This window comes from Trypanosoma equiperdum, assembly GCF_001457755.1.
Source record: "Trypanosoma equiperdum strain OVI genome assembly, contig: ctg_409, whole genome shotgun sequence".
NCBI classification, from domain to species: domain Eukaryota; phylum Euglenozoa; class Kinetoplastea; order Trypanosomatida; family Trypanosomatidae; genus Trypanosoma; species Trypanosoma equiperdum.
Genome location: NW_027124320.1, coordinates 4294 through 4727, shown reverse-complemented (window position 1 = coordinate 4727; position 434 = coordinate 4294).

The window sequence follows — 434 nt, the reverse complement described above, 5'->3', positions numbered from 1 at the left end:
CAGTGAAGCTTCGCGACTTTAGTTTTAAAAAAAATTCCTTAGCGATGCAGCGACTCTTTTTTGTTCACACCCACCGACATCTCGACTTGTTACTTTTTTTCTTTGATGAATCTCAGCTCTGCAGTTTCCACTGCGCGCGACTTCAAATTTATTTTTAACGCTGGCTTGTGGCAGTTTCGCTGCGCGATACGATCTTTTCAACAGGCGCTAACAAAAAAATCTTAATATTTGGAAGTGGAAGAATATGGAGTTCGGCAGCTAAAACCAGCCGACGTAACAGCCTGAACAAGTCATGGTGCGGCACAGCAACTTAGCCAAAGCAAGCGGGGGTGACGAACAGTTAACCGCAGCGTCAGCAGGACAATGCAGGTGCATCACCATGACCCAACAGATCCTGCGAAGGCCGTCAAAAATCTTAATGCAGGGTTCCATAA